The sequence below is a fragment of the Rhyacophila brunnea genome, unplaced genomic scaffold (assembly GCF_057557595.1).
Source record: "Rhyacophila brunnea isolate RB1 unplaced genomic scaffold, BYU_Rbru_1.0 scaffold_86, whole genome shotgun sequence".
In the NCBI taxonomy this organism is placed as follows: Eukaryota; Metazoa; Arthropoda; class Insecta; order Trichoptera; family Rhyacophilidae; genus Rhyacophila; species Rhyacophila brunnea.
In genome coordinates this window covers 820037-847782 of record NW_028233357.1, presented here as the reverse complement: position 1 = coordinate 847782, position 27746 = coordinate 820037, and positions in this window count along the sequence as shown.

The following is a 27746-nucleotide window of genomic DNA, read 5'->3' as shown; positions in this document are numbered from 1 at the left end:
ATACTTCTGAGTATCTGAATATTTAAACAGATAGGTTGTTGACATATTCCAATTACAAATGCAATTTGAATAATTTTAAGGTTTGATTTTCCGTTTTATTTTTTTAAAAACAATAAAAAGGTTTAATGATATTTCTTTCTAAGAAAAATAGCTACTGATGAAAATACAAATTTTATTTAATATTAATCAAATAAATAAAAAATTGATTGGTAGATCAGGCTTTCTATATTTCGCATTAATATTTTATAATTTATTTTTAATTTATGGGTATAGTTTATTTTTATAAATTTTATGTGTTTACTCGTGGTCAGCCCATTGGGAATATTGCACAACTCCTTTGTGCATCTTTTGACACCTTCCCCTGATCGATCACCATCAACTGCTCTTCTTCTCTCAAATGAGATGAGTTCAAGTGTCTTGCGAAGTGTGAGAGCTTACATGTATGCTTCTACTTCGTCCGGGATTTTTAACACCTTAACATATTTAATATGTAATTTTGTAACCACTTCAACCCAAATCAAATATTTTTATAAAACATTTATTTATACATATTTATAGTATTTTTAATGATGTTTATTTAAGATAAATGAGAAACAAAATTAATTATGCAATATTACATCTTTTAATATTAAAAAAAATATGAATGATTAATGTCTATATTTTATTGTGGTTTTGTTCAAAGCAATGTAGTCTATGTTTTATTTATTTATTATGATCGCATAAGTTATTACATATAAAATATAAGTAAACATTTAAACTTAGTTCTCCAAAAAAATCACAAAGAATATCATAACAACCGTCGAATAAATTTGCATTTATTCATCTACCAATAATTTGCACTGTTTATTATTAATTTTTTTAAATAAATCAAAAAAACCTTTATGTAACTAGAAATTTCTTATATCAATATATTTATATATGTTTGCTTGGATTTTATACATCATAAAAATGATTTTGAGTAAAATAGGATTTAGATCAATTCATAATACACGATTCTCCCGCAAAAATCAAGGAATATACACAAATTAAATGTTTCAAATATAAATAATCAGTTTGTCCTTAAAATTTCCTAAATAATCTAAAATTAGACAATCGAAATCAGTGTTATAAAGCGAATTTTAAACCAAACAAATCGCTTCATTTAAACATTTCATATTATATGTAAATGTTATAAAATATCTATTCGGAAAGGAATATCATATAGCAGTGAATATGTTGGCGGAATAAAAATATTTTGAGGTTCTGCGCACGTCAAGCGATAATTTTTTTATTTTTAGGCTTAAAAAAATGTTAAATATAATGTTTTTTTTAAATGATATATAAGCACATTAATATAGATCAGAATCAATAATTAATACAGGATACATAGATACATCAGCAAACATATATATAATAAAAAAATTGTAAATATTTTATTTACTTTATAAAAATGCTGTATACATTAATCATACTAAAATTATAGATATTGTAATAATTCATATAAAAATACTTTATGTAATTGCTTTTTCATACTAGGCAAAGCCTATCACACCGAAATATAAATTTTTAAAAATGTGATTTTGCAACTAAGAATATTGAATACTTGGCTTATATATATTTATAAGGGTTTATCTTAATTGATTTGGGACTGATTGTTCCTATCAATAGTTTTATTCGAGAAATTCATCATATTTGTAACAACTATAAATAAAATACAAATAACACAAGAAAACCTTTTCGAAAGTCAAATTCATACACACTAAGCATAATAGAACATGGATTGTATGATAAATAAAATCTTAGAAATTTTCTTATATGCATCTAATCATCTGTAGACTTTTCGAATGGTAAACAAACTAGGTAATTTTTTTATTATATATTCAAAAATAATTTAACTACTATATAAATTTTAAAATTAGATCTAGAAATGGTAAGAAAACGTAAGAAAAACAATATTTGCATCATTTTATGCTTGAATTGTTTTAATTTATTCGTAGTAGTAATTAAACTATTGAGATAAAAATTGAACGTTTGAGAAAAGTATTTAAATGTATGAATTAAGTGTTAACTGAGAACCATGAAGTAAGTGATTGAAATTATTCCAAAAAAATATTGAAATGGTAACGTAATTTCGATGCAATAAATGCTATTGGAAATTAATCGGTTTTAAACTTTAGAAATACATGCGGGATTTTTATTTTATAGCACCTTTTAGCCAGTTTCCTAGTTCTTAAAACCCTTATATCGTCCATAGATATTTTTTTTATTAATATTTACCCGGATATATTACTTTGTATATTCACTAGCAAATACTAAATACAAAGGACTACGCTTGAGTAGTTTTTCATTTTATATAACTTTATGGTCGATACTAACAACCAGATGTAAATATATGATAAAAAATTTCTTTATACGTTCATTGAAACATTAATACCAACAATTATCTATGGTTAGTTATTTTTTAGCTTGGAAATTAGCACAAGAAAAAATTTTGATTTACATTTAAAACAAACTTATTTAATGTTTTTTTCGACATTGCCATCCTTACAATCTTCCATTATGTTTATTCCTTTTTCAAGACTTGAATGTTCAAGTTCTTTAATCCCATTTTTTGTGCTTTTGCTTTAGTTTGAATTCCAGAATCTTTTATATACGATTTATAGTATTTTTATGACCAGGCCATCCAATTTATTACGTATAGTGCAATTCAAGTTATGACTTTCAAAATTAAAGGGTCTTCATTTGCTAGTAAATCATTTTTTTTTTCTAAGACAAAATGACATTAGTTTAAATCATGGGTTAATTTGATTTTTGACAAGTTAAATTCGCACAAGCAGAAATTTATATTGCTCTTTAAAACAAGTTTAGATAATATTTATTTCAAAATTATCATTTTTACAATCTTCCAGAATGCTTGTTCCTCTTTTCAAGACTTATCATTTCTAGTGTTTTACTCAAAACTATGCTTATGCTCCAATTGGCGTTTCCTACCCCTAATACATGTGACTTATAGTATTTTGTGACCACATCCCCTCATGTTATGACGTATAGTACTATTCGTGTTCTTCCTTTGTAAATTAGGGAGAATTCCTTCTTAATAGGTTAGATAAAATTACAAATTTTTTTTATTTACGGGAATTGTATAAATCTTTTTATTTGTACGTTAATTTTGGTACTGTAATTTTCGATTTTCTCTTCAAGCAAAACGTGATTGATTTACCTACCATACACATATCATAGATACACACTTGGCTATATCTTCTTCTTATATGTTCTTCGATACTTTCCCCTTTTTTCAAGACCCAATAGATCAAGGGGTTTCTTAAATCTATTGTTTGAATACATGCCTCGATTTGGTTAATGACTTAGAGTTCTTTTAGCTATTCATGGGAATGGTCAGCCTAGAAATTTAAATAATATACCCGAATTAGTGCCAATACCAAATTCATTAGATAAAACAATTTATCTGATAGAGATTGAAAAATTGCAACTTTTATGTAATAGTGATATTGATAAACCTGAAAATTAAAATATTACCATAATTAGTACATTATATATAATTCTTTATGTAAGGGTTGAATTTGGGTTTTATATTTTTAGTTTTTTTTCTCGAGCACGACTTGCTTGATTAACCGTGAGCAACAGCGTATTTATGGTTTCGGCTATCTTCTCCTCGGCGAAGTCTTCTTCAATACTTCTCGACCTTTGAGACCTATATATTCAAGGATCTTTCTCAATCTCAAGGTTTATATATATCTCACGATCAGGTTCATGGGTAACATCTATAAATAAATTAAATAAAAACAAATACTCTGTTATAATTACCAAATAAAAATAAAATTTAACGCTGCATCTAAACAAGAAAGATTTTAATCATGATTTAAGATGATTTGGAAGATAACTTTTTAATCATTGCCATAGAAATAATTCCTTTTATCAATATCATAGAAAAAATTCTTTTCATCGAATAATCAGCTTAAATTATAATATGAGAGATTAAATATTCAACAGAATTAAAATAATGTATTGTTAGAAATTTTAATTTAATACTTTAAAAGCTTTACCATTCCTCATGCTTTTGACACAATCAACCACAACAAATGACTTAGTCTTACTCAATGGCCGTGTTTCCGCACACGTCACTTGATCTCCTTTCTCAACAAGACCAAAGAAGCAAGGACTAAGATGAACATTATATTTGGTGTTTCTTCTTTCGTATCTCTTATATTTTTGAATATAATGAAGACGATTTTTCTTAACAACTATTGTTTTTTCATTTTTCATCTTGATGACAGTTCCTTTAATGAAATGGGGCTTTATTCTTATGTCGCCGGTGAATGGACACTTTTTATCAACATAGGTTCCGTTTTTTGCTGTTTCTGGTGTTTGTATTCCGTAACCGAGATCTCTTACAAACCTATTCTTTCCTTCTCCATATGGATCGTAAGCCAATTGTGATTGCAGTGGAAATGTCTTGAGCTTTTCTGAGTAGTCTTCCATTTTTGAAGGGATATGAAAAATTCTAAAAAGGAACACAGACGGCGATGATCCATAAGAATGGCTTAGCAATGTAATAGTGGAATATTTAGACGACTGAAACAAAATAATTTCCTTTCAAAAATTTAAATAATTAGTGGCTATGATTTTATGTTTTTTTATCCTGCAGGTAAGCTTCTAATATTTCGAGGCTTTAAATAGAAAATTGCTGTAATAAGGATTCATATATCATGATATTTATTTATTGTTTGTCCTCTATATTTTAATCCAGGGGTTTTCTATTTGCTTTTAACTTGGTTTTTTTATGGATAATGCATGACATATATTTAGCATCACCTATTACATCTTATTCTACATCTTCCTAATTTGTCAAATTAATTACATTACTGCAAAATTTATAGCATTATATTTTATTTAACGATTATATTGTTTAAATTTTCAATATTATAATAAATGGTTATTTGTTTAATATCATTCTTTGAAAAGCCAAAATTAAAAATTTTTTCAAAAAAGGGGAATGTCGATTTAAATTATGCAAAAATATTCTTATAAATATATTTAGTACATTTATTCTAGCGTAAAAGAGATTAAAAGGCTATGTTTTGCACACTAATTCTACAATTCTCCTTAGATATATCCAAAACAAAAAAAAATGAACATATCACTTTCGATAATATCACGTAAATTTTCTGAAAATACGAGCGAAAAACTACTAGGCTTTTAAAACCAGGTCTATCGACATAGATGCCTATATTCTATATTTTATTCATGTCTTGGGTCCATCATAAAAGCATTATAATAATAAAATTGCAAGACACTTGAACTCATCTCATATGAGAAAAGAAGAGCAGTTGATGAAGATGGATCAGAGAAAGTGTCAACAAGGGTATCAAGGAGTTGTGCTATGTTCCCGATCGGCTGGCTACGCCATAGTAGATGGAATTGATAAAAGAAACTTAACCCATTAAAAAGACATGAAATTATATGAAATAAATAAATCAAAATGATAAAATTATGGTTTTAAAATATTAGTGGTGAATTTATATTTATTAATAGAAAAAAAATCAAGATAACCTGCATCTAATATCCTATTGCCTGCTGTTTTTTATATTTAAAATATATAAAAATTTATGCAATAAATGGTTGAAATACATATTTCAGATAATTGAAAATTTTATATACTTTTCAAATACATATTGAGTAAAAATTTATATTATTGTACTAAAAATACAATTAGCAGATAAGCATCTATTAAATACCGAAAAAAATAATAGAATAACTTGATAATGCATAAAATAAAGGACCTTATATATAATAGATGGGTAATAACTACTATTAAAATGGAATATAACAATATAATAATCACAATTAATTAAAAAAACCCTTGCGCCATAAAAAAAGATATAAATAGATTAGAAAAAAATAAGCGGAATAAATACTATAATAGCACCTAAAGAGATGATCCAAATATGATTTATATGTGGTTTGTCATGAAAGTCTATCTTAAAAGAGAGAAGTTAAAGATAATTTTTTTTTAAAAAAAAATCTTGTCATATATAAAAAAGGAATTGAGAAATGGGAAAAATTTTAGTTAGTTCTTTTTAGAATAAAAATTAGATTTAAAAATACGGAAACATCAAATTTTATGTAAATTTTTTTTTAAATTTGAAACGGCATTTTTTTTATCATAAAAAACATGTAAACTTTATTTAAATGCAGATTTATCCAATGAAGTTTGTAAAAGGAAAATTAATCAGATATCTTAATCATCAATTATCAAAATTATTTCCTAAGTTCAATTCATTTAAAAAGAATCTTTGTTAGACTTTGCTCTTTATTAAGAAAAAAGAAAATGCCTAGAATAATTAGAGCAGTGTTATATATATTTATTTATGGGTTTATTTTCTTTATGTATTTTATATATTTAGACGTGGTCAGCGTGTTGGGAATATTGCACAACTGCTTGATACATTCTTTGACACCTTCCTCTGATCTATATTCATCAACTGCTCTTTTTCTCTCAAATCAGATGAGTTCAAGTGTCTTGGGGAGTGTGAGAGCTTGCATGTATGCTTCTACTTCGTCCGGGATTTTTAACTCCTTAACATATTTTTTACGATATTTTGCGACCACCACATCCCAAGTCATCACATATAGGGCAATTTAAAATCTTTAATTTTACTAATCAAATAAATTTTTGAATTGTAAAGAATTCCACTATCTAATACATTATATTCTGCACGTAGCTTTATCATTTTTTATTTTAGTAAAACTTCAAATTATGAAAAAGAATTGTTCATTGCTTCCTCAATGAATTTGATTTATCGAATATGAATCTTTAGCTGGTGATTTTTGAAGATTTGGGCAAGATAAAAAAATTTGCAGATTTTTTCGATACAATAAAATCCATTTTGACCAAAATTTCACATAACTGGCATAAAATATGTTTTTATCTGAGTATCAATGAATTAAGTGGGAAAATCAATATACAGACATGCCATTATGACTATAAAACCAAGGGAAATTCGACTTTTCTTAATATCCAGACAGTTGATTCATTGGCATTTATTTTTAGATTATTAAATTAAATAGATTTAAGATTCCAACATAAAAAAGAAGCATTGAAACAAAATGTATAGAATATTTTATAAAGATCATATTTTAACGCTTTTTAGATTTTTATATCAATGCAAATATTCAAATATTGTTATTTTTTCTTGAAAATATTTTATTTCTGTGTTTTTTTGGAAATATTTGAAAAAAAATCTAAAAGTTAGAATTTAGTCATATTATGTTTTAAGCTTTCAATATTTTTTTTAAAGCAGAATAATTTTAAATACGCAACTTTCTATCCTTGTAACAAAACACACATAATACGAGCCATATACTATCATAATTTTAATTTCATAAAATATCTCAAATTATTATGGAGACGCAATTTCACATGAATAAAGTGAATTAAATGTAAAATGAAGATAAATAAAATAAAAACGGAATTTTTTAATTTGTTTTTGATTCTGTTTCAATTAAAATATCTAGAATTACCTTTTGAAGCGAATTTTTTGTTCAAAAATAAACTCTTTTCACAATATTGTATGTTGGAATACCATACACGATTTTTTAATGGCAATCTATCAATTAAAACATATAAAATCGCATACATAAAAAATAATCTTCTAAAAAACAATAGATATATTAAAAATTCGCTAAAGATTAGAAAATTCTAATTATATAGTCAAGCCAAAAAAAAAATCTCTAAATTTTTTTAAGATTTATTAATTATTTTTTAACAAAAAAAAGCACTTTTAAGATTTAAATGGCTCAATTCTGAAAAAAAAAAATCTTGTAGTATAAAATTTCCCCATAATTTAAAATTGTTCTTAATATTTCTCTGTAAATATCACCTTACCATAATCATAATTATAAAAAGACGGCTTGTAAAATATCATCTTAGATATTCATTCAATTGAGTAATAATATTTTCGAATACATATTTGTTATACTCAATCTGAGCAAATAACCATGTTTTATTGTACACAAAAATGCAAAATAACTTTTCAACGCAAAAAATAAATAAAGATCCCTTATATTTATGATTTTAAAACGCATATGATGTAAGTTAATATAATATCACATCGTAAAAAATCCAATTTAATCTTATTTTATTGGTAGAAAAGACAAAAAAGCATAAGAATACTTGCATACGACTCGATGAATCACACACATATACACGCGTGTAACAAAAATTATGATTTTTTTCGCAAAACTGCATCTTTATCATAAAAAAGGCCCACTTAAGCACATCAAATGCGTTTAAATAAACAGACGGTATTTTAAATAAAAGGTTTTAAAGACCAATATACATGGGAAATTTTATTTTATATCATTTAACAGCATATTATATAAAGTGATGATAATAACGAAAAAAATTATATGCTCTTATTCATGGTTTAATTTTATCATTGTAATTTTTTTTCTTCCTGCATAAAGTTGTTTATGCCTTGTGTTTACATCATCATAATATCTTGCCAAAATCATTTTATCTTACATCTTCTTCGATACCTCTTCCATCTTCAAGACCTTTTAGTTCAAAGTTTTCCTGAATCCTAGTTATAGAAAACTATATATATCTTTAGATGAAATGATATTCAACTTGAGAAGAGGATTGTAAGCGTGTGCTTGCACAAAAATTGTTTTAGAGAGCAAGTTTTTTATCTTAAACTGTAGGAATACCTAAAACCAGTGTCATCAAATGAAATCTTCTTATTTGTATTTTAAATAGAATCAAGTGTGAATTTATCCCCTATAATCAGAATCTTTTTTCTTAAATTAGTTCAAGTAAATTTTATAGATTTATAAATAAATTTGAGGTAAATTGTTACGTGAATACGCAATAAATCAGCCAATAAAATATATTCATTATTATGAGCGTTTATACCAGTATATGTTGCTAAAAAGGTTTCCGCTTGATAATGCTATGCTCTTCATTTCTGTACTTGAAAAAAAATTTTAGTGAAAGTATTTTTAAATAATTTGAGTAAAGAAAATCACGCCAGCTGAGTAAATTATAAAAAAATCATAAAAAATATTATTTTCAAATGCTTCGAATCCTCATATTTTGTATTTAATCTTCACCGCAAAAAGTAAAGAAATAAAAAAATTATAATCCTAATAACAAGCAATCTGGTGTCATATACGCATAATAATTATTCAAAAATATTTTCATGTGTAAAACTGTAGCAGTAGCTGTAAGAATGGTATTAAGGAATATAAACGGTATGTGATTTATATAATATCTATAATTTCAACCATGGAATACCTCTGACTTTTTTTGTACTCTATTTATCACCCTAGTATCAAACATATGGCGAATTTCATTATCTGGGCTAGAATATATGGCGCCAAAAAAAAAGAATAACATTCATATTCCAGCAAAAATGAAATATATTATTAAAAAATCTCTTCTTAAAAATATGAATTGTTGTTAAGAATGTTCCATGTAAATTAAAATATTCTAAATAAATAGAAAGAGTTTTTTAGCCTTAGTGTAAAAAAATCGAAATTTAGATCGAACTTTGCGTTATATACGTGGGAAAATATAATATTGTTTTCGTACCTTATAAATAAAATTCTAAAATCGACTAAATAGCTCTTGTGCTATATAAGGTATGAAGAAACCAAGATAGTGAGATCGATATTTTAATTATTTATAATTATATTGAAGATTAAATAGTAAATGCTGCACAATACTTTCTATGCGAAATCAATAAGATAAACTTCCGTAAGAAATATTGCTTCTAATTATAATTACGATTTGTATAGATTTTTAATCAAACCAAATAAAAAGTACTCTGATTAATTTGAATTTGCGTATTAAAATTTACCAATTCATTGATTTTACACAGGAGAATCGCTAGTAATATTAAAAATAGTTTATATCAGACTAAGAGCTTCAATCTACAAATTATACAATAAATGTCGATTTTTGTAATGCTTTAAATATAAGCTGTTCATTGGTAACTAAGCAATAACATTTAACAACGTACCTTTATTTCACGTGCTTTTTTGAAAGCTGCAAATCTAATTATATCAAACTTTTTTGTTTATAGTATCAGCGAAATGTATTTATTTGTTTTAGATTAATCTAAAAAATCCACAATCAAGGCTTATAGCTTATAAGAGTCTAAAAGTGGTCTTTGATCATAATTTTTTAAAGAAAAGATTGATACTTCAAAACCAGCGATAATGTAACCCAAAATCTTCACGATATTAATGTATTTTAAATCACGTCCATCAATTCATTTTTTCATATGCAAAAATGCCACAAGAAATAGGCTAGAGCAAACCATAAGTAGAAATGATTAATAATTATTTTCAACGGTCATGATTTAGAGTCTATAATATGCAATTTTTGGTGGAAATAGCTGTTTAGAGTTATTGAAAATTTTCTTGGATTATGTGCTAATATTTGCAATTTTATGCTTCCTTTGATATTTCCCAAAAATATTTTTATGATTTTTTAATTCTATTCTTTTTCTTAAGCAGGTGTCCTTAAATACAAATTTTTTTTATCGATTCTTTAATAATACAATTATAAATTGTATTAAAAATTATAAGGGACCAGATAATACAATGCGATATATTAGATTCATTTGTACGGCTAAATCCATGGTTATGATTTTATTTTTTGTTTCGAGCACAACTTGTTTAAATTCCCGTGCCCACATTGTAAAAATATTAACGGCTATTTCCTCCTCTCCGCAGTAGCCTTTAATACTTTTCCACTTTTGAGACCTATTAATTCAAGGGTCTTTCTTAATCACAAAGTTTGTATGTATGCCTCGATCTAGTTCGTGACTTCGAGTTCCTTGTGGTATCTTTCATGATACTTTGTCACCATCCCGTCTCACGTTATAACGTATGGGAAAATTTTTGTCCAACCTTTTATATTTATCACAGCTCAGATTCTATAAAATCAAACCGTCTCAATTTTCCGTCTTAATCATGTTTATACCATCGATACTAGTCAAACAATTTCTATTAGACAGATACAGTTCTTTTTTTATTATATGCAAATATTAAATCTGTCATTCGATAATTTGATGTCTATTTAGATCCTATTATCTACTTTGATCTCCGTGAATCGCAATGTTTATTAAGATATAAATTTAAATATTTCCCATGTTATAAGAATATTTTTTTCCAAAATTTCGAATATTTCGTACATCGTGTTAATTCAAAAGAACTAAGGTGGTAGTTAAAAAAATTATAATTATAATTTTTGCTGCATTTCACATGTTTTATGTGTCTAATTATGGAACCGAGAGTTTGGATAATGAAAAGGAAAGATAAATTATGTTTCCGCTGACTAAACGCAATGTTTAGAGGCTGGATAAGGGTTAAAATATGAATTTTCTTTATATTTATATATTTAATATAAACTTTTCGCGTTTTTTCTATAATATACTACAACTCGCAATCAATTTATGTTGAGTGAATAAGTATAAATTGTTTTTATAGAAATAAATTGATTCCAAGTAAATTATCATGAAAAAAAGAATGCATTAAACCATTAGAATAAAAAATCATCTACATAAAAAATATTTAAACTATAGATGTTAAAGAAATGTGAATCTTGCTTGCGGAATCCATAAAAATAGTTCTAAAAATCTATTTCTGCTACACTTTTTTTAAATCGATTTATAGTGAAAGGAATATTGTTTAAAAATTATTTTAAAAAGATTATATGTTATGTATAATTTAGTAAATTATAAAATGAACATTAAAGTGATATTTATATATGTTGGTTTATATTTATATATAATTAAAGCTCAAGAATATTCATAAGCACACCAATTTGATTATGTATATATAAGTTTCAAAGATAATATATGCGTAAAATTTTAGGGAAGCAGATTAAATAGCTAAGAATTCGACAAAAAAATATAAAATAAGTCGACTTAAGAATATTCTTATATTGAATTTTTTTGAGTTGATAGATGCACATAAAAACCAATACAATTTTAATAATTTTTTCGGATTAGTAATTAAAAGTTTATTTTTTATTCTTGCTACAAATGTAAATTACTAGTCCGAATTTGTAATTTTCGTATGTCAAAAATATAGGCAATAAATCACTGCCAAATTTTATATTTCTTTTAATGCCTATAGTATCCTATATTCATCAAATATCCTTTTTAATAGCATTAAGAAGACTTTATTTTTTATTTGAAATAACGTGTAACGTGGTTTTATGTAATCTAGAATATAATTTAGGTAATTCCACTTATTCGATTACGTAAATCAACATTACAGAAAATTAAGTCTTTGATGCATCTAGTATAGCCTTTAATGAATTTTTTATTGATATATTATTGAAAAATGTCATTCTTTATATAATTTGTGATTTTTAAAAGTCTTTCTATAAGTTTTTATATATTTTTATTATGTATTTTCTTCTTCATAACTAGTAATATAGAAAATCACATAAAGTTTTTTTTGAAATACTCATGCTTTTTTGGGAATATTGGTAAGTACAAAATAGTTTTTACTGTTTATTCACATAAAAAGACGCTAAAATTTTCTAGAAATGACATGATAATATACTTAGTCGTTTTCATTATTATTTTGTAGCTAAGAATTTTTATATTCTTTGAGTAGAAAAATAAGTTTATTTCAAATATAAACCACTGTACATATTTGCAATGCATACTTTGAATTGTAAAATAAATACAAATATGTTTTCTTTTAAATATTAACCATGAAATCAAATAGTCATAATCGGATAAAATTGTCCAAACGTCGTATATATAATATTAATTTATTTATTCTTCTCTTACTCAGTTCAAATTTAGATTTTTTTGAATCTTACATTTTAAATACATATATTTTTAGTAATTTAGACATTTTTTTGTGATATTCGAAATTTATCCAACTGTTGGATAAATTTTAATATACACACGGTGATGCATCTATGAATAAGCAAAAAAAATTATGAAATAAGCATCAATCAGTCCTCAAAAATTATGTGACGTGGATTTCGTAACTATTACATCTGAGGATATATAAATTTTGGCGAATAAACTAGCTATCAAATTTAGATTTATCCAATTAAAATTTTATGTGATCCATTGGTATAAAGATGAAAAAAAAACTATATATTGAATAGAAAGAAGAATATAAAATGAAATCATCACGGTTATTTTCAATATTATGGTGTCATTATGTGTTTATTTCCCAGTTAAAATGTGATTGTGGGGGAGGAGCTAATGGACCCCCTTGTTGTCCATGCAATAGAACTCAAGGTTGTTGTGGGGGAGGAGCTAATGGACCCCCTAGTCCTCCATGCAATAGAAACCCAGGTTGTTGTAGGGGAGGAGCTAATGGACCCCCCAGTCCTCCATGCAATAGAAACCCAGGTTGTTGTAGGGGAGGAGCTAATGGACCCCCCAGTCCTCCATGTAGTTCCAAATGTCCAAATTGTTGTGGAGGAGGAGCTAATGGACCCCCTAGTTGTCCATGCAATAGAAACCCAGGTTGTTGTAGGGGAGGAGCTAATGGACCCCCCAGTCCTCCATGCAATTCTAAATGTCCAAATTGTTGTGGAGGAGGAGCAGATAAACCCCCCAGTCCTCCATGTAATTCCAAATGTCAAAATTGCTGTGGAGGAGGAGCAGATAAACCCCCCAGTCCTCCATGTAATTCCAAATGTCAAAATTGCTGTGGAGGAGGAGCAGATAAACCCCCCAGTCCTCCATGTAATTCCAAATGTCCAAGTTGTTGTGGAAGAGGAGCATATAAAACCCCCAGTCCTCCATGTAATTCCAAATGTCCAAGTTGTTGTGGAGGAGGAGCAGATAAACCCCCCAGTTCTCCATGCAATAGAAAACCAGGTTGTTGTGGAGGAGGAGCAGATAAACCCCCCAGTTCTCCATGCAATAGAAAACCAGGTTGTTGTGGAGGAGGAGCAGATAAACCCCCCAGTTCTCCATGCAATAGAAAACCAGGTTGTTGTGGAGGAGGAGCAGATAAACCCCCCAGTCCTCCATGTAATTCCAAATGTCAAAATTGCTGTGGAGGAGCAGCAGATAAACCCCCCAGTTCTCCATGTAATTCCAAATGTCCAAGTTGTTGTAGAGGAGGAGCAGATAAACCCCCCAGTTCTCCATGTAATTCCAAATGTCCAAGTTGTTGTGGAGGAGGAGGAGCTAATAAACCCCCTGTTTGTCCATGCAAATCCAAATGTCCAAGTTGTTGTGGAAGAGGAGCATATAAAACCCAAAGAGCTCCATGTAATTCCAAATGTTCAAGTTGTTGTGGTAAATGTGGACGAGGTTAGAGAATTCTTTGTGGTCTACAGGGGCGTAAAACCCCGTGTAGTTGCCTTAGAACACCTTTTACTAGGAATAGATGCATAGGATGATTTGATTTTGTATCATAGTATGTTTTATAAATTATATTCTTTATGATATATGTAAATTTAAATGTATATTTTTATTCTTGTCTATGTTTCAGGCACATTATTTTCTTTTAACCACAATTTTAGGCATTTAATACGGGCATAAAAAATAAGGAATTGCGGAAATTTTTTTCTTTACAATATATCCTCAACATTAAAAAAAATTTGATGAACAAGATTAAATTCAAAAGTAATTTTATTTAAATAGCAAGACCTCTTATAGAAATATAAACATGAATCTCTTGGATTTTATTTTTATTGAAGCATTTAAAAAATAATTTAAGGGAGTTTATGAAAAGGAAACCATCAATAGAAAATCATATTCGGGCCTAGAAATCACTTTCGCCATATACTAACTTATTAATTATTATAAATGCGCATGGACCTATTTTTAAGACTTATTAAAACATAATATGCGCTGTATGAAAGGATGTATTTTCCTTTTTCACTCTAATTAGGGTGTAATAATTTTTATGAATATTGCCGTAGAATACGTAAACTATGCAAATTCATTTCTGATTAGCATTTGTGGATTGAGCATGCTATTGAAATAGATCCAATTTTAAATAATGTTAAAAAATAGATATATGCTAAAACATATTTTGAATTTATCTTTATTATTTTTCCGCAAATTCGTATCCCTGATGCCGCTTATATACGCAGTATCAATCAAGTTTACCAATATATATATGTTTTAACTTAATTCATAATAATTTAGTAACAAATAAATATTATGATTTATGAATTTTTATATGAGAACGTTATCTATGCTTTCTTCCAAAAAAATAGACCCCGGAAGTAATAAATTATGTTTGCGAAAATTGTTCAGTTATCTTTTTACTTTCCTCAATACATATTTTTGTCTCTGAAAAAAGTATATCAGTAATACGAAAAGGCAATATTTCCAAACTACACTGACTAAAATCACACAACGACAAAAGTATTCTTCTTCAAATTATATTTTATAAACAAAATCCTTAAAAATGATTAATACACCATAAAAATAGACATTCATGTTCATTTAATCCTTTTTATCATTTTTTCTATAAATTACAATATTACCTTTTTTGTTTTCTTGACCCTAACATGAGTTGTCTGGATAAATATTTGGGAACCGACAAAAAAATATAAGAATGAAAATCTATTTTATGAAAAATGGTTCTATCTAACAAGTGTTGGCGGCGATTTTTATAATTTAGAGTTGTTATCGTGGTTTAAGTTATTTTTAGATCCGATAGTTCTTATTCATATCTACATAGTCTTTTTAAAAAAAACACGTGTAAATTCGTCAATCCGAAAAAATCCCACACTTAAATAAACTCATAAAATAATTAAATAAAGATATAATATGATACCCCATGCTCTTGGTAAACAGATGAATTTTTCAATTAATAAATGTATAGGTGGAGGCATGAAACACTGAAAATTTACCAAGAAAAAGATATTATCTGTAGCATGATTACAGTCAATTAAATACTTAAATTTATTATAAATAAATCAAGAACGATCATATATCCAAATCATTAGATGAATTACAAATATAAACCCCAAGGAAAAACTTATAAAGAAATCCTATTGGTAAAAACACAAAAATGAATATTTAACGCTTATATAATTTTGAGTTCCTGTTTTTATATGCACTTAATACGTATTTACGTACTTTTGCACCATTAATACGATATTATACGACTTTATGTATAATATTTAATGAAAAAAACTTTGATATTGTTTTTTTATGATTAAAAGCGGTTATTTTAGAAAATTAATATTTTGATATTTTTAATAAAACATGAAAGACTTGTGATGTGTTATCAAGGCAAATCAGTTGCTATATTTTTTTACTTGTATATAGAAAAAAGTATATTGAAAGTCTACATTTCTCTTTAAATTATTTTTTTTCTTCAAAGTTTAAAGAATAATGCCAATAATCAAATTTTAATATAAATTAATTTTTAGTTTTATAACTTAAAGTATTTTTCTATTGTTTTTGCAGATAATATTTGAATTATGGGCCAAAATAATTCAATTACGCAACAAAAACTCCTTTGGCACCAATATCAGCCCGCTTCTTTATATTGATCAATTATTACGCCTATAATATAATTCTAAAGCTTAAATTGATTTCTTAGATATCCTATATTCATGAAATAGATAAGCTGACCCTTATCTAGTTAAATAAACTGCATAGCACATAAGCTATTTTGAAATCATAGAATAGTGGCAAATAAATAATATTTATAGCCTCTTCAGCGTCATTCATATTTTTATTTCTGCTAGAAAATATAAGTAAACCCATTTTAAACATAATAACTAGTTTTCATAAAATAATATAAATGATGAAGCTTTCATTCTTATAAACTTTAACTTTATTGCACTATAAATATATTTACATCTTTTTAAGAGATATTAGACAATTTCATTGAGAGGCCGCATTTAAATTTGTCTGGTGTTGCAAGAGTTGCACTATAGAGACTAATAAAACACGATGCTTTAATTGTAATTTAAATTTGTGGTATTTTTAACATTTAAGATGCCTTTTTTATCTTTTTAGTTTGAAATTGTTTTGGTATATTTTTTTTAAGAAATCTGACAATTCTGGAAATTTAAGATTTAAAGACCCAAATTTTAATCAAAAAAGCTTATTATAGGTTTAAGGTTCTCATTTCTGGATTAATAAAAAAAATAAGTACATTTATTTATTGTCAGATCTTTCATTCTCCAAAGAAACACCATTTAAATATTATTAATAAAAATTTTACTATTATTTTAAGCTATATCTGAAGATCTTTAATTTCATATATGTGATTACTATACTTCCGACTATTACCTACATTTTTTCATCATATATTATTATAATGCAAATAAAAAGCTTTCTTTGCGCATGTATAAGTATTTTCTCATAATTCATTACTTTCGTTCATTGAAAATTTTAGATAAATAATTTTAGTATGAATTGGATGCGAATAGTCGATTTATGTAGCCCGATCTGTTTATTATAATCTTGTCTGGATTTTTTATTTACAGAATCCTGTGAAAAAAATTATTAACACATCTGCAAAAAAGATCTTTCTAGGTCTCTCTGGGACTTAATTTTACATTTACTTTTTAGAAGATTGCCTTTATTATTGTATATAATATGTCTATAAATTTATTGTTGTTTTTAATTTAGTACCCTTCTCTAATTAAAAATGCTTTATATGCTATAAAGTAATTTTTCCGGATTATAAAAGAATTTTTTAACATTTTCATTTATATTATATATAAGGTATTAAAATTCAATTTCTTCTAAAACTTACAATGGCTTTGAAAATATTGATTTAAAAATCCCCAAGACAATATTAACCTACACTACCATCGTTACCCCGATTATTTTAGAATACGTATAAACACAATTATAAAATTTTAAAATTATTTTGAAGTATTGGAATGATAAATTTTACATAGATTTTGCGTGAATTAAATAGATACTTAGATGAATTTGTGTCATAAAAAAAGGACCTTATTTATTATAATTTAATGAATAAAGTGCTTCATTTTTTTATGCCTTTTCTATAAATCAGTCAATCCTGTTCATAATTTTTACTTATTATTAGTGTATCTAACGATATAAAAGTTTCAATGTTTTATATACTGCATTCTTCTATCTATGTTGGTTGTTTTATTCTTAAAACTTACATTTTGATCTGGTATTTTTGCGTTTACACGAATAAAATGCGATTATTTAGGAATAGGTATTTTAATAAATAGAAAGTGATAATAATTTTCTGTGTTTTCTTAAGACATATTTTTTTGAATATACAAATTCCAGCAATTTTTATAAAAATAAAGGATGAATCGTCAAGTATTTCTCTTTTTTGGTAATTTTTGTTTCGGAACTTAAAATAGTGCTATCATCGTAAAATTCTCTTGATATCGTATCTATATATTTCTACGAGCTTATATAATAAACTTGAAATAATCCATTTATCGATTTTTACCAGACATTAATAAAACACCATAATAATTTATATTTATTAAAAAAATAATTTCTTCGTTTAAATCATATAGACAACTGATTATTTATAGAATCATCTATTATACATAAAAAACCGTAAAAATTTTATAAAAAACAAATCAGACACATTACAAGATACTCATGCTACTAAAATTTATGTTTTTGTATTTGATTCAATGCAAATGATTCTTTTTAGGCGAGTGTATAGAGAAAATATTGTACTTTAATTTTTAATATAATATTTATTCTAAATTCACTGTTTTAAACCAAATATCCAAAAAAAATACAAAAACATATCTTAGCCCATGTAAAATTCTCTTCACTTGATAATAACAAATACGCATAAAAAAGTCACATCTCTTATAGGCTTTTTTTTGTAACCTGCTTTTTTTACCACCTACAAGTATCCCTAGCCCTTTTTTAAGAATTTTATATTATTCCACATTAAAATATGCAATGTTTTTTTGTCTATGAATGGACCTTTATTCTGCTAAAACGTGTGATTTATGCCTTTTTTACTTTTGTTCTACAATAAATTCTAAAAATATTATTTCAGGAATGATATAAATGAACTTAATATTTTTAAAAAAATATTTAATCCTTCACTGTTATCCTGTAAATAAAATCATTTTATTCCCATCTTAAAAGCTAAAGAAATATCTCGTTTTTTTCGCATTTTAATGATAATTCATATACAATATTTCCAAATGATATAAATTTGCTCTTTTTATTGCGAAAAAAAACAAATGTGCATATAATTTTCTTAAAAGAATTTTTTTTTTTGCTTTGTATAAAAAAAATATAAAATAGCATTTATTGAATTCATAGTATAATATGCGGACTATTCATTCTAGCAGAGTAATATATAAAAAATCGCTTGAGAGTTGTTGTATCAAATAGAACTATTGACCAACGTTTAAAATGAAAACGATGTTATTTACCTAAAAGACACATCTAAAATGTAATATATATTAGAACAAAAAATCAAGCTAGAGTGTATGATTTTAGTTAAATCTTATAATAGAGTTGATATTTTAATATAAGTTTTAGATAATTATAACCTTTGACCGCCCTCTAGCAAGAAATGCCGTTCTTGTTATGTAAAATCTTTATTAATTTATTAAAAAAACCTTTTTTCTTTTAATATTTGAACAAAAATGCGTTCGTAAACTAAATGGTTCATATAATTGAATTTTTAAGCTTTAACTGTAAACTGTGCGCTAAATAATGATGTGAACTCACTAATAACTTTGAAATAGTCAATTTAATTTCTTGTTTTCTATTTCATCTAGATTTCTATATGATATATATAGTGAACAGAAATTTGGAATCATCTTTATTCTTTTAAAGGTAAGAATACATGCAATTATAAAAAAAAATGCAATAGCTAAGCATTAAAAAGGTACCTAATTATGCGATAACATGTTTTTATATAAAAAATACGTTATATATGTGATATAAAACACCATAATTTTAATCTTCACATAAACAAAATTGTTTTTTATATTTGATTTTCATATCTTTTTAAGTCCAACAAAAAAAGAGATTTAAAGTGTTTTATTAAATAATTTCTTGTTTTCTCTACCGTTCTTTTAGATATCAATGCTATAAATTAGAAATATTTTTATGTGTATAAAATTCTAACAGATAATTATTATTTTTTTGTGCCGGGAAATTCTTCTTTATTGTATAATTGATAGAAAATAGTAATCTCTATATGCCATCAAAACTATTCTTACAAAAAAAACGTTATGCTGTATTTATTTCTTACCTTTAATGAATTTTATAGACGTATGTTCATTTCAGATTTTTTTTTCGCATAAGCAAATTTGCTTTGACCTTTAAGCTCTTATATAGTCATTAGTTACATAAATGGCAAAACTTCGATAATTATTCGATTTTAAGGCACGCTTTCGCCTTTCATAAGAAGGTGTTACTGTTATTTATATTAATACCATAAAAAATTTATTAACTTTTTGCCTAAAACGCTTAATTTTTTTTAAATAAGCTAAAAATATATGTTTTGAATTGTAGATATTAAAAAAATGGTATGAAATTCAATAAGACCCAATTTTTCACTGTATTTAGCTGATTAAATTTAAATGTTGTGGAAAAATATAGAATAATCGAGCATAGCCTATTCATGATTATCTTTCTTAATAAGAATCTGATTCGTGATTTTCCGATTGTGTACTATTTTTATAAACTATTGAAATCGATGATTAGTTCTCATTTTAAGCAGAGTTTTTACTTTTAGAAAATATCAAGCAAGAAATCGCGCCAATGATGGCTTATGGTAGAAATTTTGTCAATTTACTTTTTTAGAAACAAAAAAAAGGGGACAATAAACTGTAACATAAATTTCATAACAGCATTTATATGATAGATAATTCACGAACATTATAACCAATTAACAGATAAATTTAACCTTTAGCAGCATGAATAGATTGTGAATTCTGTTAAATTTATCCAGTTTACAAATATATAGCCCTTTTATTCATTATTTTGTTTATAGATAATTCCTTTATCTCTTAAATATTACTTTTTCTAGTTTCTTGATTTTTTGCGATCCATAAAGGGATTTAAAAACTGTTCAACAAAGATTTGATTTTTTTATGTTCTGTTTCTTTTAATCTATTTACTTCGTTTGCAATCAAAAAAAATGATAGGTTATTTCTATATTACTACTTTGTTTTGTTTTTTCCAAAAACCGAATTAAATTTTATATACAGCATCCAATTTTCATACTTCTTTCCATCCGTTTTCTTTACTACTATTGATTTTACATCTTCCCCTTTTGAAATTATTCTATCAAACGTCTTGTAAACCACATTTTTTATCTAAGAAACACTCGTTTCATTAGCCTTTCAGATTCTTAATATACTACATGCAATATTTTGTATACACGCCATCAAATACTATGTACTCTGGGTTTTTTAGGATCTGCATTTGTAAATTTGTTTTAGATGATTCAAAGTAATTTTTTTTCTTTTATAATTTTTATAGGTTACGAGTGTGGCAATTCTGAATCTAATAAGTTCGATCGTATTTTTTTATGACATTTATATTAATTAATTTAAGACTCTGCAAAATGCAGATGTATTTTTTCTTCTTGAACAAATTCTAATTATAGAATGTTCCTTATCTATATTTTTTCCCACAAAAAAAATCACTAGTTCGCTCGAATTTCTGGCACTTATGATTCTAGAAGCCATCAAGTCAATTTGATAACCACTTTAATTGTCTTTTACGTCAGATCTAAACCCATAATTTTCAAGAATTTGCTATTAAAGGATATTATTTGACAAAATCAGTACATAATGTCGATATCTGCCTTTTACCTTGACAAATTATATTTTGTATATAACAGTTTCTAACCTCTTATTAAGAATTTATGATTTTTGCATAAGATACTATATAAATACATGAATTCTTGGTTATACAATGGTTTTTTAGTACAGACGTTTATTTCGTTTTCCGAATAAAAAGTCTTTTTAAAATATTAAATCTAAATTTATATATTTTCGGGCACAATATCATCGATTATTTGTTTATGAGAGTCTTCGTGTGCAATTTATATGATATTTTAAAATTCTTTAAAATTTTTGTAGTAATTTGACAATATATTCTCTTATTAAGTGCCAAAATATAAAAATTAAAATTTTATAATTCATTCAACATACTTTGAAATGAACACGAGTTAATAGAATCTTAAATAAATTAAAAAAATTAAATAAAATTTTAATGATTTTTTTCTAAATTATAGCATATCTCAAAATTTTACGAAGAATTGTTTATTGTTTTTCATATGAAAAAGGGCTGCTTTTTTTAATTCTATAAAAAATATTCTTTAATTCGAAATCTTTTAATATAATTTTGTCATAATTATATAGGCGTAACATATAATATTGATTGATTATTAGAATTAGTATCTTTCATCACAATGTTAAAATTTATTAATAAATTTATGATTTTCAGCAATATCATTAATTTTTTACGAAATCATAAAGTTAGAAAATAAATAGAATATCAAATTATGACAATCTTAGTGTATTTAGATAGAATATTTAATTATTTAATTGGTGATATCCTCAAATTTTTTTTAAAGAATAAAGGATACACACATTAGTATAGCGCTGGTATTTTAATGTTATTTATAGGATGCCAATACACAATATTGAGATATTTTGCATTTCTACTGCATTAATACTGCCTATATTTAATTTAAAAATTATTATTTATAAGTTTTAATTTCATATTCATGCATTTTTAACAAAAACATATAGAATCTTTATTGTTACTGAATTTATTATTCTCTGCAATATTAATCGATCCTGGCAGTCAGTAAATCCAATTTATTATTAAAAACACTGACCATATGTGTATCTTTGATGTTAAATTTTCGATATTTTTTTATTTTTCTAAAATTTTTATTCCCTCTAGAAATTTTCTTTACTGAATATATAATAAAGATTGAAATATTGGATCGAGAATTACGTCGGTTTTGTCTTGGAGTTTTCTGGTGCTCTTTTTATAAAGGTAAAAAGACACTGCTAATGAATAAACTCAATTACTTTGTTTTTTTCTCTTTTCTCTAAATTATTCTATTCCTATTAAAAAATTTGCGTTTCTTTATGCAAAGAAAATTATATCAAAAAAATATCAGTTGATTTTACCAAAATTTACGATTTTATATGTGTATTCTAAATACTTCTATTGTTAAATTTCTTGAAATTACTTACATATTTTTATTTGGAAAATTTTCGGGATGTGAAAACTTATACTAGGCATATTTAATACAAATCATATTTATATTCTCAATTTTCTTTATAAATGATAAATATTTACATATTTGCGTTGCTATTCAATCATCTGATGCTGAGAATACAATAAATCAATGCATAGTTATCATAAATAGCCGAAATTGGTTCATTTGTTCGCCATATAATATCATTTTACACTCATATTGTATTTAATTCACTTAAATATACTTTCCTAGCAATCATATTCTGTATTAATCATGATAGAATACTTTTTATATATTTTTGTATTATTGGTTTTTAAATTTACCGCCGTGATCGGGCAAAACTTCTAGTAAACGTCACAATCAATCTTTTCATATGTTAAGATATTTCAAAAGTATATGATTGCATCTTTTTATTCTTATAGTATTTTAGACTTTTTATATTTAATTTTATTCTTCAAAATAAATCGATGTTATATAGATAAATAATAAAATTAAGTTTAAAATATGCGCACTTGATGTATTTTTTGCAAAAAATTATGGCTATTACTTAGAAAATTACAATTTAAAATTATAAATAAGTGAAATTAAATGCTCTTGCGGGATTTACTTTTGCTCTACTAACCTTTCTGATGATGTTTTTTTTTAACTATAGCAGTTATATTTACATCTTTCACTGCATATTAAGCATTCAAAAATGTTTTTTATTAAAAAAATCACAAGCATATATTTTATTTCATTTTTTTTATGGAAGAACTATTGGGCAGCGATTTAAAATTCGCTAAGCAAATAGTTGATGAATAATATAAAGTTTATATTGGAGTACAAATTATTATTCAATTATTTTTTTTCATGATGTAGCTATTGCATCAGCTCATTTAAGAATTACAGCCTACCTATTAAAAGACAAGAGAAAAAATCACCCAACCAAAATCAATAGGATATAATTGGTATAAATTTTGCGAATATTTATATAAACAACAACATGTTGCCTTTATATGCAATCATCATTGATACTTTATATTTTTTTATGTGCTTTTGAATCTATTTTATTCATAAATTGCAGTTGTGGAGAATGTTCTAATCTGAATCTAAGATGCTCTGGTAAATCTAGTTGTGCAAAAAATGGTGAATCCAGTTGTGCAAAAAATGGTGAATCTTCTAGTTTTAGTTCGTCTAATAATTGTAAAAGATGCTCTCGTGGATGTCCACCCTGTAAAAGCAATGGTTTTCCTTGTGGATGTTCGTCCTGCAAAAGCGATAGTTGTCCTTGTGAATGTTTGCCTTGTAAAAGCAATAGTTGTCCTTGTGAATGTTCGTCCTGCAAATGCAATGGTTGCTCAGGTGGATATTGATGTGACCATTCAAGATTAAAAATTATGAGTATTTAAGTTTTACGATTAGAATAGCTCATTTATAAAATAAAATGTGAAATTATTTGCTTTTTTATGCTAGTTACAACCAGTAAAAAAAAATCTATTTTCGAATTTTATTATCTTAATTCAAAAAAAAATAATGGTTTGGATGTTTGCTATACATGGATGAGATGAATCCTTACTAATTATTTTTATATGTAATAAAAAAAATTTTTACAATTTTTTTTAAATAAAAACCTTTTTATTGACGGTATAAATTCATATTATAGTAGTAATCTATTATCCAAAAACATTTTTTATGTTTATATTCATTAAATTTTTGTTGAATGCTAATTATTTTCAAATTATAATCGGTTTTTTATGTAACAGCTGTTTCATTATATTTATAAATAAAAAAATTATAATTTTCATATATTATACACTTTACTATCATCATTCTTAAACTAGATAATGGTATATATTCTTTCGAAAAAGACATCTTATTCATTTTTTATTTTGAAAAAATATATTTTTTTTCTTGGTTTTTTTATGAATTTTGTAATTGACCGTATACTTGAAAATTAATTTGTGATTTTTATGCAGAAAAATATTTCGAGGTATCTAGTGTATTATTAAATTCATTATTATTTAAAAAAAAAATTATTATGGATTTTGCGCAAGAACTTAATAAAATGTGAGTTAAGATAAAAAAACTTTTTTTTAAGGCCCTTATTATGATCTCAAACTTATATTGAAAAAAAAATTATTCTTCCGAAGATCATTCTTGTAGTTATCTAAACATGAACAGCAATTTTTTTAAAAAAATCACCATAAATTAAGTAAATGAAAATGTTTCAGCTAATTTTATATGATAGGCACATTGGACCCACACTTGGACCAAATAAATTAAATCATTATGCTAAAATTTTGCCTTTGCATATTTTTTAGATTTTTTCTATCACATTTTTATATTAATATGATTTTTAAGCCTCTAAATTTATGAATTTAGACTGTTTAAGAATGTATTTACAGTTATAGTTGATATTCTTTAATATTTATGGCTGAAAAATGCAAAATAGAAGAATAAAAAGCTTATTATACATAAGTGCGATTATTAAGTTTAAAAAAAAAGGATTAATTTGAATGAATAAGCATGTGAGTTCAAAACAACTGATTTGAAACTAAATTTATAATAAGAAGTTCGGCTTTCTATTTACGTTGCTACGACCTCAATGAAAAAAATTATTAATCGAGATATATTTGAACAAGAAAGCATATAATCGGTTGTGTTATCTTGGTATATGTGTTCGGAACATGCAATCAAGGATGAAAAAAATATAAGAAGCTAGATGTAAAGGTGGAATTTTACAGGTGAAGCAAGGTAATAAAAATACAGCAAGTCAACTTTTACAAAACTATAAGACGCATGGTTGGCTTACTTGTTATTTCTTTTTATTTAAAAATGCAATTTGATATGATATAAAGATAGGTAGTGCAAATAAAAACTTTAAAATAAAAAAATATAATATGTAACAACATTTATACCAATTTTTAATATGGACAATTTTAAAGCATTTAATAGATATTTAAATTCTGGAAATTATGTCAAGTACCAATAAAATCGTTTAATTCATATGTTATTTTTAAACCGGTAATATGGAACTAAAAATAGCATACGATATTTTTTTTTTACAAATTGTTAAAAACGTCAAAAATATATTTATATGTTTTTAATGAATAAATAAAAACCATATGATGTTCTTTTCGTAGGTAACTGACTAGTTTTTTTATAAAAAAGAAAATCGAGAAAACTTCCTAGAGCTAGAGTATTCAGATACATTTTTATTGTATTTTTTTTATTTAAAAATAAAAAAATAATAATATTCAAGCACCTGGCTTTTTATAATTTTATATATGAGCAAGATATTATATCTGATATTAATACTTCTTTGTTATATAAAAATGAATATAAAACTTCAGAATTTTACTATTATAAATACAAATTTACACTTATAAGATGGTATAAGAACATCTATATATGTCATATTCAAAATTATTTATCCTGTTTGTAAATGTTTTAAATACTATGAGCGTGTCCAAAACTAACTATAATAGCATTTCTAGACTGATAATACTGCTTTCAGTGGGATAAATAGGTACTTTATCAAACTTAAAAAAAGTCAAGCTTTTTTTCTTAAAGGGGCTACTAAGACCCTGGTATAATTATAATGGCTTCATATGTATGATAAATGCAAAAAAAACACTTAGACAAACATACCAATTAACATTTAATGTGAACTTTTTCAATGCATAATTTTTAAAGAAACTTTAAATTCAAATTAAAACATAAAATATATTTTAATAATACAAAAAAAGGCATTTAGGTTAATTTCCGTCTAAAAATATATGCATTTTTACGGCATGTATTGTATATTATTGGAAATTTAACCTTTAATTATTCCAAGGCTCATACATTTATCATTGTCTAATTATTCATATAATCTTTTATAAATTATATGTTTTTTTACTCTACTAGATTATTCTAGAATATACTTTCTAAAACTCTGCGCTATTAATAAACTTGTTCACTAGTACAATTTAATGCTTTTAAGTTGAGCTTAGATGTGGCATGCATTAGAGTGAGTGATATCATATAAAAACTGTTTGAATATGATATATTAATTTATTTTGTGCATAAAAATATGTAAAACATAACAGCCCACAACACGATTTGCGTCGAAACCTAGCATTTTAGAGGTATCTTCAGTCACAAAAAGTTACAAGCCATATATAAGTATGTTTGATCCTAAGAAAAAACTTATTGCATAACAAATGATAAGATTATGAAAGAAACATGAATATAGAAGTCTTGTGTGTATAAAATACATTTAAAATGTATCTAAAGATGATAAAATTTAAAAAGATATAAATAAACTAGTTTTTGTGCATTATAAATTATTGCGCAAGCAAGCATTAACGGAATAAAAGAATTATTTACGCATTAATAAATATAAATTTTGGTAGTAAATAATTCAATAAATAAAAACAACTTTTTAGAACGCATGTTTTGTCACAAAATTCTTGATTATAAATGCTTGATGTAGTATCGAATCATAAGGCGCTCATAAAAATATGAAAAAGAGTATATCCATATAAATAATGCTATTATTCTAGGTAAATCTGCTTTACATATGATAATCAGGATATCCATATATATGA